The following is a 19,328-nucleotide window of genomic DNA, read 5'->3' as shown; positions in this document are numbered from 1 at the left end:
CTCTTCGAACATGTAAATATCTTCACCGCCATCTGTATGAACATGGAAATATCTACACCGCCATCTGTTTGAACATGGAAATACCTACACCGCTATCTGTATGAACATGGATATATCTACACAGCTATCTGTATATCAATGGAAATATCTACACTGCTATCTCTATAAACATGGAAATAACTACACCGCTATCTGTATAAACATGGAAATATCTACACAACTGTCTGCATATACATGGAAATATCTACAAAGCTTTCTCTATAAACATGGAAATAACTACACCGTCATTTGTATAAACATGGAGACATCTACACCGCCATCTCTATAAACATGGAAATAAATACGCAGCCCTCTGTGTGAACTTAGAAATGTCTACACCGTCATCTCTATGAAGGTGGAACTATGTACACCGCTATCTTTATGAACATGGAAATATCTACACTGCTATCTGTATGAACATTGAAATATCTACACCGCTATCTGTATGAACATGGAAATATCTACACTGCCGTCTGTATGAACATAGAAATATCTACACAGATATGTGTATATACATGGAAATATCTACACCGCTATTTCTATAAACACATAAATATCTACAACGCTATCTGTGTAAACATGGAAATGTCTACACCACTATCTGTATGAACATGGAAATATCTACACTGCTATCTGTATAAAATTGGAACTATCTACACCGCTATCTCTATAAACATGGAAATAACTACTCCGCTATCTGTATAAACAAGAAAATATCTAGAGCGCCATCTCTGTAAACATGGAAATACCTTCACCGCCATCTGTATGAACATGGAAATATCTATACCGCTAACTGGAAGAACATGGAAATATCTACAACGATATCTGTATGAATATGGAAATAACTACACCGCTATCTGTATGAACAAGGAAATATCTACACCGCTATCTGTATGAACATGGAAATATCTACACCGCTATCTGTATGAACATGGAAATATTTACACCGCTATCTGTATGAACATCGAAATATCTACAGAGCTACCTGCATATACATGGAAATACCTACACAGCTTTCTCTATAAACATGGAAATAACTACACCGCTATCTCTATAAACTTGGAAATATCTACACCGCCATCTGTATGAACATCGAAATATCTACTCCGCCATCTGTTGGAACATGGAAATATCTACACTGCCATCTGTATGAACATGGAAATATCTACACTGCCATCTGTAGGAAGATAGAAATGTCTACACGGCCATCTGTATTAAGATGGAAATATCTACACCGCTATCAGTATAAAAATGGAAATATCCAAACCGCTATCTGTGTAAACATGGAAATATCTTCAGCACTGTCTGTATAAACATGGAAATAACTACACCACTATCTCTATAAACATGTAAACATCTACAAAAAAATCTGTGTAAACATGGAAAGGTCTACACGGCTAACTGTGTAAACATGGAAATATCTACACCGCTTTCTGTATAAAGATGGAAATATCTACAAAGTCCATCTCTATAAACATGGAAATGTCTACACCGTCATTTGTATAAACATGGAAATATCTACACCGACATCTCTATAAACATGGAAATATCTACACCGCACTCAGTATGAACATAGAAATATCTACACCGCCATCTCTATGAAAGTGGAATTATCTACACCACTATCTGCATGAACATGGAAATATCTACACTGCTATCTGTATGAACATGGAAATATCCACACCGCTATCTGTATGAACATGGAAATACCTACACCGCTATCTGTATGAACATGGAAATATCTACACCGCTATCTGTATGAACATGGAAATATCCACACAGCTGTCTGCATATACGTGGAAATATCTACACAGCTTTCTCTATAAACATGGAAATAAATACATCGCTATCTCTATAAACTTTGAAATATCTACACCGCTATCTGTATGAACATGGAAATATCTCCTCTGCCATCTGTAGTAACATGGTAATATCTACACCGCCGTCTGTACGAACATGGAAACACCTACACCGCCATTTGTATGAACATGGAAATATCCATACCACCATGTGTATGAACATGGAAATATCTTCACCGCCATCTCTATGAACATGGATATATCTACACCGCCATCTGGATGAACAGGGAAATATCTACACCGCTATCTGTATGAACATGGAAATAACTACACTGCTATCTGCATATACTTGGATATATCTGCACAGCTTTCTCTATAAACATGGAAATATCTACACCGCTATCTCTATAAACTTGGAAATATCTACACCGCCATCTGTATGAACATGGAAATATCTACACCGCCATCTGTAGGAACATGGAAATATCTACACCGCCATCTCTATAAACGTGGAAATATCTACACCACTATGTGTATGAACATGGAAATTTCTACACTGCTATCAGTAGAAAATTGGAAGTATCTACACCGCTATCTCTATAAACATGGAAATAACTTCACCGCTATCTGTATAAACATGGAAATATCTACACCGCTATCTGTATAAAGAAGAAAATATCTAGACCGCCATCTCTATAAACATGTAAAGGTCTACACCGCTATCTGTATAAACATGGAAATATCTTTACCGCTATCTGTATAAACATGGAAATATCTACACCATTCTCTCTATATACTTGGAAATATCTACACCACTATCTCTATAAACATGGAAATATCTAGACTGCCATCTCTATAAACAAGGAAATATCTACAACGCTATCTCTATAAACATGGAAATATCTACACCGCCTTCTGTATAAACATGGAAATATCTATACCGCTGTCTGTATAAACATGGAAATATCTACAACACTATCACTATAAACATGGAAATATCTACACCGCTATCTCTATAAACTTGGAAATATCTACACCGCTATGTGTATCAACATGGAAATACCTACACTGCTATCTGTGTAAACATGGAAATATCTAAACCGCCCTGTGTATCAACATGGAAATACCTACACCGCCATCTCTATAAACATGGAAATATCAACACAGCCATCGGTATGAACATGGAAATACCTACACCGCCATACGTATGAACATGGAAATATCTACACCGCCATCTCTATGAACATGGAAATATCTTCACCGCCATCTGTATGAACATGTAAATATCTTCACCGCCATCTGTATGAACATGGAAATATCTACACCGCCATCTGTATGAACATGGAAATATCTACACAGCTATCTGCATATCAATGGAAATATCTACACTGCTATCTCTATAAACATGGAATTAACTACACCGCTATCTGTATAAACATGGAAATATCTACACCGCCCTCTGTATGAACATAGAAATATCTACACCGCCCTCTCTATGAAAGTGGAATTATTTACACCACTATCTGTATGAACATGGAAATATCTACACCGCTATCTGTATGAACATGGAAATATCCACACCGCTATTTGTATGAACATGGAAATATCTACACCGCTATCTGTATGAACATGGCAACATCTAGACCGCTATCTGTATGAACATGGAAATATCTACACAGCTGTCTGCATATACGTGGAAATATCTACACAGCTTTCTCTATAAACATGGAAATAACTACATCGCTATCTCTATAAACTTTGAAATATCTACACCGCTATCTGTATGAACATGGAAATATCGCCTCCGCCATCTGTAGTAACATGGTAATATCTACACCGCCATCTGTATGAACATGGAAACATCTACACCGCCATTTGTATGAACATGGAAATATCCATACCGCCATGTGTATGAACATGGAAATATCTTCACCGCCATCTCTATGAACATGGATATATCTACACCGCCATCTGGATGAACAGGGAAATATCTACACCGCTATCTGTACGAACATGGAAATAACTACACTGCTATCTGCATATACTTGGATATATCTGCACAGCTTTCTCTATAAACATGGAAATATCTACACCGCTATCTCTATAAACTTGGAAATATGTACACCGCCATCTGTATGAACATGGAAATATCTACACCGCCATCTGTAGGAACATGGAAATATCTACACCGCCATCTGTATAAACGTGGAAATATCTACAATGCCATCTGTATAAACATGGAAATATCTACACCGCCATCTCTATGAACATGGAAATATCTACACCGCCATTTGTATGAACATGGAAATATCCATACCGCCATGTGTATGAACATGGAAATATCTTCACCGCCATCTCTATGAACATGGATATATCTACACCACCATCCGGATGAACAGGGAAATATCTACACCGCTATCTGTATGAACATGTAAATAACTACACTGCTATCTGCATATACTTGGATATATCTGCACAGCTTTCTCTATAAACATGGAAATATCTACACCGCTATCTCTATAAACTTGGAAATATCTACACCGCCATCTGTATGAACATGGAAATATCTACACCGCCATCTGTAGGAACATGGAAATATCTACACCGCGATCTGTATTAAGATGGAAATATCTACACCGCTATCTGTATAAACATGGAAATATCTACACCGCTATCTACATAACCTTGGAAATATCTACACCGCTACCTGTGTAAACTTGGAAATAGCTACACCGCTTTCTGTATGAACATGCAAATGTCTACACCGCTATCTGTATGAACATGGAAATATCTACACCGCTATCTGTTTGAACATGGAAATATCTACACCGCTATCTGTATGAACATGGAAATATCTACCCCGATATCTGTATATACATGGAAATATCTACACCGCTATCTCCATAAACATGGAAATAACTACATCGCTATCTCTATAAACTTGGAAATATCTACGTCGCCATTTGTATGAACATGGAAATATCTGCACCGCCATCTGTGTGAACATGGAAATATCTACACCGCCATCTGAATTAAGATGGAAATATCTACTGCGCTATCTGTATAAACATGGAAATATCTACACCGCTATCTCTATGAACACGTAAATATCTACAACGCTATCTGTGTAAGCTTGGAAATGTCTACACCGCTATCTGTATGAACATGGAAATATCTACACTGCTATCTGTATAAAATTGGAAATATCTACAATGCTATCTCTATAAACATGGAAATACCTACACCGCTATCTGTATAAACAAGAAAATATCTAGGCCGCCATCTGTATAAACATGAAAATATCTACACCGCTATCTGTATAAACATGGAAATATCTACACCGCTATCTGTATAAACATGGAAATAACTACACCGCTATCTCTATAAGCATGGAAATACCTACACCGCACTCTGTATGAATATGGAAATATCTCCACCGCTATGTGTATGAACATGGAAATATCAACACCGCTATCTGTATGAACATGGAAATATCTACACCGCTACCTGTATGAACTTGGAAATATCTACACCGCTATCTGTATGAATATGGAAATATCTACACCACTATCACTATGAACATGGAAATATCTACACCGCCATCTGTATGAACATGGAAATATCTACAATTCTATCTGTATGAACATGGAAATATCTACCCCGCTATCTGTATAAACATGGAAATATCTACACCGCTATCTGTGTAAACATGGAAATATCTTCACCGCTATCTGTATAAACATGGAAATAACTACACCGCTATCTCTATAAACCTGTAAATATCCACAGCGCTATCTGTGTAAACATGGAAATGTCTACACCGCTATATGTATGAACATGGAAAAACATTCACTGCTATCTTTCTAAAATTGGAAATATCTACACCGCTATCTCCATAAACATGGAAATATCTACACCGCTATCTGTATAAACAAGAAAATATCTAGACCGCCATCTCTATAAACATGGATATACCTTCACCGCCACCTGTATTAACATGGAAATATCTATACCGCTAACTGTATGAACATGGAAATATCTACACCGATATCTGTATGAATATGGAAATAACTAGACCGCTATGTGTATGAACATGGTAATATCTACACCGCTATCTGTATGAACATGGAAATATCTACACCGCTATCTGTATGAACATGGAAATATCTACACCGCTGTCTGTATAAACATGGTAATATCTACACCGCTATCTGTATGAACATGGAAATATCTACACCGCTATCTGTATGAACATGGAAATATCTACACCGCTGTCTGTATAAACATGGAAATATCTACACCGCCATCTCTATGATCATGGAAATATCTACACCGATATTTGTATGAACATGGAAATATCTACACCGCCATCTGTATGAACATCTAAATATCTTCACTGCCATCTGTAGGAACATGGATATATCTACACCACTATCTGGATGAACAGGGAAATATCTACACCGCTATCTATATGAACATGGAAATAACTACACATCTATCTGCATATACATGGAAATATATACACCGCTATCTGTATAAATATGGAAATATCTACACCGCTATCTGTGTAAACGTGGAAATATCTACACCGCTAACTGTATAAACATGGAAATATCTACTCCGCTATCTTTACAAACATGGAAATATCTGCACCGCTATATGTATAATCATGGAAATATCTGCACCTCTATCAGTATAATCATGGAAATATCCACACCGCTATGTGTGTAAACATGGAAATATCTTCACCGCTATCTGTACAAACATGGAAATAACTACACCACTATCTCTATAAACATGTAAATATCTACAACGTTATCGGTGTAAACATGGAAATGTCTACAGGACTATCTGTGTAAACATGGAAATATCTACACCGCTTTCTGTATAAACATGGAAATATCTACACCGCCATCTCTATAAACGTGGAAATATCTACACCGCTATGTATATGAACATGGAAATTTCTACACTGCTATCAGTAGAAAATTGGAAGTACCTACAGTGCTATCTCTATAAACATGGAAATAACTTCACCGCTATCTCTATAAACATGGAAATATCTACACCGCTATCTGTATAAAGAAGAAAATATCTAGACCGCCATCTCTGTAAACATGTAAAGGTCTACACCGCTATCTGTATAAACATGGAAATATCTATACCGCTATCTGTATAAACATGGAAATATCTACACTGTTCTCTCTATATACTTGGAAATATCTACACCACTATCTCTATAAACATGGAAATATCTAGACTGCCATCTCTAAAAACAAGGAAATATCTACAACGCTATCTCTATAAACATGGAAATATCTACACCGCGTTCTGTATAAACATGGAAATATCTATACGGCTGTCTGTATAAACATGGAAATATCTACAACACTATCACTATAAACATGGAAATATCTACACCACTATCTCTATAAACTTGGAAATATCTACACCGCTATGTGTATCAACATGGAAATACCTACACTGCTATCTGTGTAAACATGGAAATATCTTAACCGCCCTGTGTATCAACATGGAAATACCTACACCGCCATCTCTATAAACATGGAAATATCTACACCGCCATCGGTATGAACATTGAAATACCAACACCGCCATACGTATGAACATGGAAATATCTGCACCGCCATCTCTATGAACATGGAAATATCTTCACCACCATCTGTATGAACATGTAAATATCTTCACCGCCATCTGTATGAACATGGAAATATCTACACCGCCATCTGTATGAACATGGAAATATCTACACAGCTAACTGCATATCAATGGAAATATCTACACTGCTATCTCTATAAAGATGGAAATAACTACACCGCTATCTGTATAAACATGGAAATATCTACACTGCCATCTGTATGAACCTGGAAATGACAACACAGCTAACTGTATGAACATGGAAATATCTACACCGCCATCTGTAGGAATCTGGAAATTTCTGCACCGCCATCTGTATTAAGATGAAAATATCTACACCGCTATCTTTATAAACATGGAAATGTCTACACCGCCATCTGTATAAACTTGGAAATATCTACACCGCTACCTGTGTAAACATGGAAATATCTACACCGCTATCATTATAAACATGGAAATATCTGCACCGCTATCTGTATAAACATGGAAATATCTGCACCGCTATCTGTATAATCATGGAAATATCCGCACCGCTATGTGTGTAAACATGGAAATATCTTCACTGCTATCTGTATAAAGAAGGAAATAACTACACCGTTATCTCTATAAACATGTAAATATCTACAACGCTATCTGTGGAAACATGGAAAGGTCTACACCACTATCTGTGTAAACATGGAAATATCTACACCGCTTTCTGTATAAACGTGGAAATATCTACATTGCTATCTCTATAAACATGGAAATATCCACACCGCCATCTGTATAAACATGGAAACATCTACACCGCCATCTCCATTAACATGGAAATAACTACGCCGCCATTTGTGTAAACATGGAAATATCTACATCGCCATCTCTATAAACATTTAAATAACTACACAGCCCTCTGTAGGAACATAGAAATATCTACACCGCCATCTCTATGAATGTGGAATTATCTACACCGCTATCTGGATGAACATGGAAATATCTATACCGCTATCTGTATGAACATGGAAATATCTACACCGCTATCTGTATACACAAGGAAATATCTACACCACCATCTCTATAAACTTGGAAATATCTACACCGCCATCTCTATAAAGTTGGAAATATCTACACTGCCATCTGTATAAACATGGAAATAACTACACCGCTCTCTGCATATACATGGAAATACCTACACTGTTATCCATGTAAACATGGAAATATTTACACAGTTATCTGTATAAACATGAAAATAACTACACTGCTATCTCTATAAACATCGAAATATCTTCACCTGCATCTGTATAAACATGGAAATATCTACACCGCTATCAGTATAAACATGGAAATATCTACAACTGCATCTGTAAATACCTGGAAATAACTACACCGTTATCTCTATAAACATACAAATATCTACACCGCTATCCATATAAACATGGAAATATCTACATTGCTATATGTAAAACAGGGAAATATCTACACCGCTATCTCTATAAACATGGAAATATATACACTGCTACCTGTATAAACATGGAAATAGGTATACGGCTGTCTGTATGAACATTGAAATATCTACAACTCTATCTATATAAACATGAAAATATCTACACCGGCACCTCTATAAACATGGAAATATCTACACCACCATCTCTACAAACATGGAAATAACTACACGGCTATCTCTATAAACATGGAAATATCTACACCGCCATCTGTATGAACATGGAAGTACTTACACCGCCACCTGTATGAACATAGAAATATCTACACCGCCATCTGTATAAACATGGAAATATCATTACCGACATCTATATTAACATGGAAATATCTACACCGCTATCTGTATGAATATGGAAATATGTACAACGCTATCTGTATGAACGTGGAAATATCGACACCGCTATCTGTATGAACATGGAAATTTCTAAACCGCGGTCTCTATAAACATGGAAATAACTACACTGCCATCTCTATAAACATGGAAATATCTAGGCAGCCATCTTCATAAACATGGAAATATCTACACCTCAATCTGTATAAAGGTGGAAATATATACACTGGTATCTGTATGAACATGAAAATATCTACACCGCTATCAGTATAAACCTGGAAATATCTACACCGCTATCTCTATAAACATGGAAATATCTACACCACTATATGTATGAACATGGAAATATCTACAGCGCCATCTGTATGAACATGGAAATATCTACACCGCCATCTCTATGAACTTGGAAATACCTACACCGCCATTTGTATGAACATGGAAATGTCTACACCGCCATCTCTATGAACATGGATATATCTACACCGCCATTTGTATGAACATGGAAATATATACACCGCCATCTGTATGAACATGGAAATATCCTCACCGCCATCTGTATGAACATGGATATATCTACACCGGCATCTGGATAAACATGGAAATATCTACACTGCTATCTGCATGAACATGGAAATATCTACACAGCTATCTACACATACATGGAAATATCTACACAGATTTCTCTATAAACATGGAAATAACTACACCACTATCTCTATAAACTTCAAAATATGTACACCGCCATCTGAAGGAACATGAAAATATCTACACAGCCATCTCTAGGAACATGGAAATATCTACACCGCCATCTGTATTAAGATGGAAATATCTACACCGCTATCTGCATAAACATGGAAATATCCACAGCGCTATCTGTGTAAACATGGAAATATCTTCAGCGCTATCTGTATAAACATGGAAATAACACTACTATCTATATACACATGGAAATATCTACACCGCTATCTGTGTAAACATTGAAATATCTACACCGCTTTCTGTATAAACATGGAAATATCTACACCGCCATCACTATAAACATAGAAATATCTACACCGCCATCTGTATAAACATGGAAATATCTACACTGCCGTCTCTATAAACATGGAAATATCTACACCGCCATCTGTATGAACATAGAAATATCTACACCGCCATCTCTATAAAGGTGGAATTATCTACACCGCTATCTGTATGAACATGGAAATATCTACACAGCTATCTGCATATACATGGACATATCTACACAGCTTTCTCTATAAACATGGAAATAACTACACCGCTATCTCTATAAACTTGGAAATATCTACACCGCCATCTGTACGAGCATGGAAATATCTACACCGCCATCTGTATTAAGATGGAAATATCTGCACCTCTATCTGTATAAACATGGAAATATCTACACAGTTATCTGTATAAACATGGAAATAACTACACTGCTATCTCTATAAACATGGAAATACCTTCACCTGCATCTGTATAAACATGGAAATATCTACACCGCTATCCGTATAAACAAGGAAATATCTACACCGGCATCTGTAAATACATGGAAATAGCTACACCGCTATCTCTATAAACATAGAAATATCTACACCGCTATCTGTAGAAACATGGAAATATCTACACTGCTATATGTAAAACAGGGAAATATCTACACTGCTATCTCTATAAACATGGAAATACGTACACTGCTACCTGTATAAACATGGAAATATCTACAAGGCTGTCTGTATGAACATTGAAATATCTACAACGCTATCTATATAAACATGTAAATATCTACTACGCCACCTCTATAAACATGGAAATATCTACACCGCCATCTCTACAAACATGGAAATAACTACACCGCTATCTCTATAAACACGGAAATATCTACACCGCCATCTGTATGAACATGGAAGTACTTACACCGCCATCGGCATGAACATAGAAATATCAACACCGCCATCTGTATAAACATGGAAATACCTACGCCGTTATCTGTATGAACATGGAAATATCTACACCGCCATCTGTATGAACATGAAAATATCTACACAGCCATCTGTATGAACAAGTAACATCTACACAGCTATCTGTATAAACATGGAAATATCTTCACTGTCATCTGTACGAACATGGAAATACCTACACCGCCAACTGTATGAACATGGAAATATCTACACAGCTATCTGTATAAACATGGAAATATCTGCACCACCATCTGTATCAACATGGAAATATCTACACCACACTCTGTATAAACATGGAAATATCTATAAAGCTATCTCTATAACCATGGAAATACCTACACCGCTATTTCTATAAACATGGAAATATCTAGACCGCCATCTCTATAAACATGGAAATATCCACACCGCTATCTGTAAAAACATAGAAATATCTACACCGCTATCTCTACAAACATGGAAATACCTACACCGCTATCTGTATAAACATGGAAATATCCACACTTCAATCTCAATAAACATGGAAATGACTACACCGCTATCTCAATACACATGGAAATATCTAGACCGCCATCACCATAAACATGGAAATATCCACACCGCTATCTGTATAAACATGGAAATATCTACACCGCTATCTCTACAAACAAGGAAATATCTACACCGCTATCTGTATAAACATGGAAATATCTACACAGCTATCTGTATAAACATGGAAATATCTTCACCACTATCTGTATAAACATGGAAATAACTACACCGCTATCTCTATAAACTTTGAAATATCTACACCGCTATCTGTATGAACATGGAAATATCTACACCGCCATCTGTAGGAAGATGGAAATATTTACCCCACCATGTGTATGAACATGGAAACATCTACACCGCCATCTGTAGGAACATGGAAATATCTACACCGCCATCTCTATACTCATGGAAATATCTACACCGCCATCTGTATAAACATGGAAAAATCTACACCGCCATCTCTATGAACATGGAAATATCTACACCGCCATTTGTAGGAACATGGAAATATCTACACCGCCATCTGTATGAACATGGAAATATCTTCACCGCCATCTGTATGAACATGGATATAACCTCACCGCCATCTGGATGAACAGGGGAATATCTACACCGCCATCTGTATGAACATGGAAATATCTTCACCGCCATCTGTATGAACATGGATATAACCTCACCGCCATCTGGATGAACAGGAAAATATCTACACCGCTATCTGTATGAATATGGAAATAACTACACAGCTATCTGCATATACTTGGATATATCTACACAGCTTTCTCTATAAACATGGAAATAACTACAGCGCTATCTCTATAAACTTGGAAATATATACACCACCATCTGTATGAACATGGAAATATCTACACCGCCATCTGTAGGAACATGGAAATATCTGCATCGCGATCTGTATTAAGATGGAAATATCTACACCGCAATCTGAATAAACATGGAAATATCTCTACCGCTATCTGTATAAACTTGGAAATATCTACACCGCTACCAGTATAAACATGGAAATATCTACACCGCTGTTTTATACTCATGGAAATATCCACACCCCTATGTGTGTAAACATGGAAATATCTTCACCGCTATCTGTATAAACAAGGAAATAACTACACCGTTATCTCTATATACATGTAAATATCTACAACGCTATCTGTGTAAACATGGAAAGGTCTACACCACTATCTGTGTAAACATTTAAATACCTACACCGCTTTCTGTATAAACGTGGAAATAACTACATCGCCATCTCTATAAACATGGAAATATCCACACCGCCATCTGTATAAACATGGAAATATCTACACCGCCATCTCTATAAACATGGAAATATCCACACCGCCATTTGTATAAACATGGAAACATCTACACCCCCATCGCTATAAACATGGAAATAACTACAAAGACCTCTGTATGAACATAGAAATATCTACACCGCCATCTCCATGAAGGTGGAATTATCTACAACTCTATCTGTATGAACATGGAAATATCTACACCGCTATCTGTAAGAACATGGAAATATCTACACCGCTATCTGTATGAACATGGAAACATCTACACCACTATCTGTATGAACATGGAAAATCTACACCACTATCTGTATGAACATGGAAATATCTACACAACTATCTGTATATAAATGGAAATATCTACACCGGTATCTCTATAAACATGGAAATAACTACATCGCTATCTCTAAAAACATGGAAATATCAACATCGCCATCTGTATGAACATGGAAATATCTACACCGCCATCTGTACGAACATGGAAATATCTACACCGCCATCTGTATGAACATGTAAATATCTACACCGCCATCTGTATGAACATGGAAATATCTACACCGCTAACTGTATGAACATGGAAATATCTACACCGCTATCTGTATGAACATGGAAATATCTACACCGTTATCTGTATGAACATCGAAATATCTACACCGCTATCTGTATGAACATGGAAATACCTACACCGCTATCTGTACGAACATGGAAATATCTACCCCGCTATCTGTAGGAACATGCAAATATCTACACAGCTATCTGTATATCAATGGAAATATCTACACTGCTATCTCTATAAACAGGGAAATAACTACACTGCTATCTGTAAACATGGAAATATCTACACCGCCACCTGTATGAACATGGAAATATCTAAAATGCCATCCGTACGAACATGGAAATATCTACACCGCCATCTCTATGAACATGTAAATATCTACACCGCCATCTGTATGAACATGGAAATATCTACACCGCTATCTGTTTGAACATGGAAATATCTACCCAGCTATCTGTATAAAATTGAAATTATCTACACCGCTATCTCTATAAACATGGAAATAACTACACTGCTTTCTGTATAAACATGGAAATATTTAAACCGCCATCTCTATAAACATGGAAATATCTACACCGCCATCTGTATAAGCATGGAAATACCTATACCACTATCTGTATAAACCTGGAAATATCTACAACGCTATCATTATAAACATGGAAATATCTACACCGCTATCTCAATAAACTTGGAAATAACTACACTGCTATGTGTATAAACATGGAAATATCTACAGCGCTATCTCTGTAAACATGGAAATATCTACACTGCCAACTGTATGAACATGGAAATATCTACACCGCCATCCGTATGAACATGGAAGTATCTACACCGCCATCTGTACGAACTTGGAAATATCTACACCGCCATCTGCAAGAACATGTAAATATCTACTCCGCCATCTGTATGAACATGGAAATATCTACAACGCTAACTGTATGAACATGGAAATATCTACACCGCTATCTGTATGAACATGGAAATATCTACACCGTTATCTGTATGAACATGGAAATATCTTCACCGCTATCTGTATGAACATGGAAATATCTACACCGCTATCTGTACGAACATGGAAATATCTACACCGCTATCTGTATGAACATGCAAATATCTACACAGCTATCTGTATATCAATGGAAATATCTACACCGCCATCTGTATGAACATGGAAATATCAACATCGCTAGCTGTATGAACATGGAAATATCTACACCGCTATCTGTATGAACATGGAAATATCTACACCGCTATCTGTATGAACATGGAAATATCTACACAGCTATCTGTATGAACATGCAAACATCTACACAGCTATCCATATATCAATGGAAATATCTACACTGCTATCTCTATAAAAATGGAAATAACTACACTGCTATCTGTGTAAACATGGAAATATCTACACCACCACCTCTATGAACATGGAAATATCTACACCGCCATTTGTATGATCATGGAAATATCTACACCGCCATCACTATGAACATGGAAATATCAACACCGCCTTGTGTATGAATATGGAAATATCTACACCGCCATCTGTATGAACATGGAAATATCTACACCGCCATCTGTATGAACATGGAAATATCTACACCGCCATCTCTATAAACTTGGAAATGTCTACACCGCTATGTGTATCAACATTGAAATATCTAAACCTCTATTTGTGTAAACATGGAAATATCTAAAGTGCCCTCTGTATAAACATGGAAATATCTACACCGCCATCTCTATAAACATGGAAATATCTACACCGCCATTTGTATGATCATGGAAATATCTACACTGCCATCTCTATGAACATGGAAATATCTACACCGCCATCTGAACGAACATGGAAATATCTTCAACGCCATCTGTGTGAACATGTAAATATCTTCACCACCATCTGTATGAACATGGAAATATGTACACCGCCTTCTGTAAGAACTTGGAAATATCTACACCGCTAACTGTATGAACATGGAAATATCTACACGGCTATCTGCAGGAACATGGAAATATCTACACCGCCATCTGTATCAATATGGAAATAACTTCACCGCCATCTGTATGAACATGGATATATCTACACCGCCATCTGGATGAATATGGAATTATCTACACCGCTATATGTATGAACATGGAAATATCTACACAGCTTTCTCTATAAACATGGAAATAACTACACCGCTATCTCTATAAACTTGGAAATATCTACACCGCTATCTGTATGAACATGGAAATATCTACACCGCCATCTCTATGAACATGGAAATATCTACACCGCCATCTGTATGAACATGCAAACATCTACACCGCCATCTCTATGAACATGGAAATATCTACACCGCCATCTGAACGAACATGGAAATATCTTCAACGCCATCTGTGTGAACATGTAAATATCTTCACCACCATCTGTATGAACATGGAAATATGTACACCGCCTTCTGTAAGAACTTGGAAATATCTACACCGCTAACTGTATGAACATGGAAATATCTACACCGCTATCTGCAGGAACATGGAAATATCTACACCGCCATCTGTATCAATATGGAAATAACTTCACCGCCATCTGTATGAACATGGATATATCTACACCACCATCTGGATGAATATGGAATTATCTACACCGCTATATGTATGAAGATGGAAATATCTACACAGCTTTCTCTATAAACATGGAAATAACTACACCGCTATCTCTATAAACTTGGAAATATCTACACCGCTATCTGTATGAACATGGAAATATCTACACCGCCATCTCTATGAACATGGAAATATCTACACCGCCATCTGTATGAACATGGAAATATCTTCACCGCCATCTGTATGAACATGGATATATCTACACCTGCATCTGGATGAACATGGAAATATGAACACCGCTATCTGCATGAGCATGGAAATATGTACACAGCTATCTGCATATACATGGAAATATCTACACAGATTTCTCTATAAACATGGAAATAACTACACCACTCTCTCTATAAACTTCAAAATATCTACACCGCCATCTGTATGAACATGGAAATATCTACACCGCCATCTGTAGGAACATGGAAACATCTACACCGCCATCTGTATTAAGATGGAAATATCTACACCGCTATGTGCATAAACATGGAAGTATCCACACCGTTATCTGTGTAAACATGGAAATATCTTCAGCGATATCTGTATAAACATGGAAATAACTACACTACTATCTCTATAAACAGGTAAATGTCTACAACGCTATCTCTGTAAACATGGAAAGGTCTACACCGCTGTCTGTGTAAACATGGAAATATTTACACCGCTTTCTCTATAAACATGGAAATATCTACACCGCCATCTCTATAAACATAGAAATATCTACACCGCCATCTGTATAAACATGGAAATATCTACACTGCCGTCTCTATAAATATGGAAATACCTACACCGCCATCTGTATGAACATAGAAATACCTACACCGCCATCTCTATAAAGGTGGAATTATCTACACTGCTATCTGTGTGAACATGGAAATATCTACACAGCTATCTGCATATACATGGACATATCTACACAGCTTTCTCTATAAACATGGAAATAACTACAACGCTATCGCTATAAACTTGGTAATATCTACACCGCCATCTGTAGGAACATGGAAATATCTACTCCGCCATCTGTAGGAACATGGAATTATCTACACCGCCATCTGTATTAAGATGGAAATATCTGCACCACTATCTGTATAAACATGGAAATATCTACACCGCTATCTGTATAAACATGGAGATATACACACCACTATCTGTGTAAACATGGAAATATCTATACCGCTATCTGTATTAACATGGAAATATCTACACTGCCATCTCTATAAACATGGAAATATCTGCACCGCTATCTGTATAAACATGGAAATATCTACACCTCCATCTCTATAAACATGGAAATAATTACAACGCCATCTGTATGAATATGGAAATATCTTCACTGCCATCTGTATGAACATGGAAATATCTTCACCGCCATCTGGATGAACATGGAAATATATACACCGCAATCTGTATGAACATGGAAATATCTACACCGCTATCTGTGTGAACATGGAAATATGTACACCGCTATCTGTAGGAACAAGGAAATTTCTACACCGCTCTCTGTATGAACATGGAAGTACCTACTCCGCCATCTGTATGAACATGGAAATATCTACAACGCTAACTGTATGAACATGGAAATATCTACACCGCTATCTGTATGAACATGGAAATATCTACACCGTTATCTGTATGAACATGGAAATATCTTCACCGCTATCTGTATGAACATGGAAATATCTACACCGCTATCTGTACGAACATGGAAATATCTACACCGCTATCTGTATGAACATGCAAATATCTACACAGCTATCTGTATAACAATGGAAATATCTACACCGCCATCTGTATGAACATGGAAATATCAACATCGCTAGCTGTATGAACATGGAAATATCTACACCGCTATCTGTATGAACATGGAAATATCTACACCGCTATCTGTATGAACATGGAAATATCTACACAGCTATCTGTATGAACATGCAAATATCTACACAGCTATCTATATATCAATGGAAATATCTACACTGCTATCTCTATAAAAATGGAAATAACTACACTGCTATCTGTGTAAACATGGAAATATCTACACCACCACCTCTATGAACATGGAAATATCTACACCGCCATTTGTATGATCATGGAAATATCTACACCGCCATCTCTATGAACATGGAAATATCAACACCGCCTTGTGTATGAATATGGAAATATCTACACCGCCATCTGTATGAACATGGAAATACATACACCGCCATTTGTATGAACATGGAAATAACTACACCGCCATCTCTATGAACATGGAAATATCTACACCGCTATCTGTATAAACATGGAAATATCTACACAGCCATCTCTATAAACATGGAAATATCTACACAGCTATCTGTATAAACATGGAACTATCTACACCTCCATCTCTATAAACAAGGAAATATCTACACCACCGTCAGTATGAACATGGAAATATCTACACCGACATCTCTATAAACGTTTAAATATCTACACCGCTATCTGTATGTACAAGGAAATATCTACACTGCTATCTGCATAAAATTGGAATTATCTACACCGCTATCTCTATAAACAAGGAAATATCCACACCGCTATCTGTATAAACAAGAAAATATCTAGGCGGCCATCTCTATAAACATGTAAGTATCTACACCGCTATCTGTATAAACATGGAAATATCTACACCGCTATCCGTATAAACATGGAAATATCTTCACCGCTGTCTGTATAAACATGGAAATATCTACAACGCTATCTCAATAAACTTGTAAATAACTACCCCACTATCTCTATAAACATGGAAACATCTAGACGGCCATCTCTATAAACATGGAAATATCTACACCACCATCTGAATAAACATGGAAAATCTACATCGCTATCTCTATAAACATGGAAATATCTACACCGCTATCTCTATAAACTTGGAAATGTCTACACCGCTATGTGTATCAACATTGAAATATCTAAACCTCTATTTGTGTAAACATGGAAATATCTAAAGTGCCCTCTGTATAAACATGGAAATATCTACACCTCCATCTCTATAAACATGGAAATATCTACACCGCCATTTGTATGATC

Source organism: Gorilla gorilla, chromosome 14 (genome assembly GCF_029281585.2).
Source record: "Gorilla gorilla gorilla isolate KB3781 chromosome 14, NHGRI_mGorGor1-v2.1_pri, whole genome shotgun sequence".
Classification (NCBI taxonomy): Eukaryota; Metazoa; Chordata; class Mammalia; order Primates; family Hominidae; genus Gorilla; species Gorilla gorilla.
Note: the sequence above shows the minus strand (reverse complement) of the source record.